At 30.5% G+C, this 1375-nt stretch overlaps 1 protein-coding gene across 1 annotated transcript in view; it reads right to left on the bottom strand.

The window, feature by feature from the left end:
- The window catches only part of LOC111088145 (nephrin-like), a 32985-nt gene extending 32313 nt beyond the window's left edge, over positions 1-672 (bottom strand). Inside the window, exon 1 of the mRNA XM_022397296.1 lies at positions 608-672. The gene's annotated coding sequence lies outside the window, so the exon portion shown is untranslated. The remainder of the gene's footprint in view (positions 1-607) is intronic.
- Positions 673-1375: the final 703 nt, after the last annotated feature.

Consider the following 1375-nt stretch of genomic DNA (forward strand, 5'->3'; position numbering starts at 1 on the left):
TTGTAGTATTTAAATGAACATTCAAAATCCAACAATGTACTTATATTCTTGAATTGATTGTAGTATTTAAATCAACATTCAAACTCCAACAATGTATTTATATTCTTGAATTGATTGTAGTATTTAAATCAACATTCAAACTCCAACAATGTATTTATATTCTATAATTGTTTGTAGTATTTAAATCAACATTCAAACTCCAACAATGTATTTATATTCTAGAATTGATTGTAGTTACTTATTCACGTAAATGATCGCACCAGTGATCGAAAAGTCGAGCCGGTTCTAAAAAAACTAATCCTCCTTACTGTAAAAGCTGTAAATTGTAATAAAACAAACAAACACTCTGCTTTCAAAGATTACAATCATCTGACATTTACTAATTCAAAAATTCCGTTCGTTAACCCTGGAATGTAAATTTCATTTATTTGGTTGTTTCGTACTTAACTTCTATTCTTTTGAGAAAATCAAAGTGTTTTCAACTTTAATACGAATAGTTTGTAGAAATTCCTGCAATTAATAGCACTCAGATATCAGTACACCTTTCACAAACTTTAAGTAAGTCGTTCTACGATCTCCAAAACGTGTTTCATCTTAACGTACTCACAATTTAAGTCGATAATGACGGTGGTGTTAATTGGGCTGGTTATGTTTGTATTATTCGCAGCACAGGTCAACCTGCTCAATAAATCATCTCGCTTCAGACTAGGAATAACGAGAACATTACGAACGACACCTGGAGTCGTTTCTGTGTAGTCATCGTTTATTAGTTCATCATTCCTCCACCAGGTCACCGAAGGTGTTGGCTTACCTGAAATGTTTAGGGAATAACGAGTCTGATAACTAAACATGGTTTTCTCGAAATCGTTATCGAAGTGTCTTAAACTCAAGATATACATGTATAATAGTTAAAAATATAAAGTCACTACAAATGTTAACCAAGTAATGACAATCACACACATTAATCATAGTAAGATTTGATTGATTACTTTCATTTAACAAGTTTATAAATATATAAATAGAATGTTGTAAGTATAAGACCTAATATTACTTTTATTGTTTCATATTTGAAAAAAACATCCCAGGAAGCGATTACAGTATTAAATATAATAGAATAATAGTTTAGAATATTAGGTAAAGATGGCGTTAAGAAGTTCGTAAAAGGTAAGAAAGGAAAGAAAGACGTTAAATTAACATGGATCAGAGGTAATCAAGTTATAGTTTAGTGGAATACATCACGTCAGATTTAACATGGCTGAGAGGTAATCCAGTTATAGTTTATTGGAATACATCACGTCAGATTTAACATGGCTGAGAGGTAATCAAGTTATAGTTTATAGAAGTTTATTGGAAACAATCACGTCAGATTTAACAT

This window comes from Limulus polyphemus, unplaced genomic scaffold, assembly GCF_000517525.1.
Source record: "Limulus polyphemus unplaced genomic scaffold, Limulus_polyphemus-2.1.2 Scaffold3212, whole genome shotgun sequence".
NCBI lineage: Eukaryota > Metazoa > Arthropoda > Merostomata > Xiphosura > Limulidae > Limulus > Limulus polyphemus.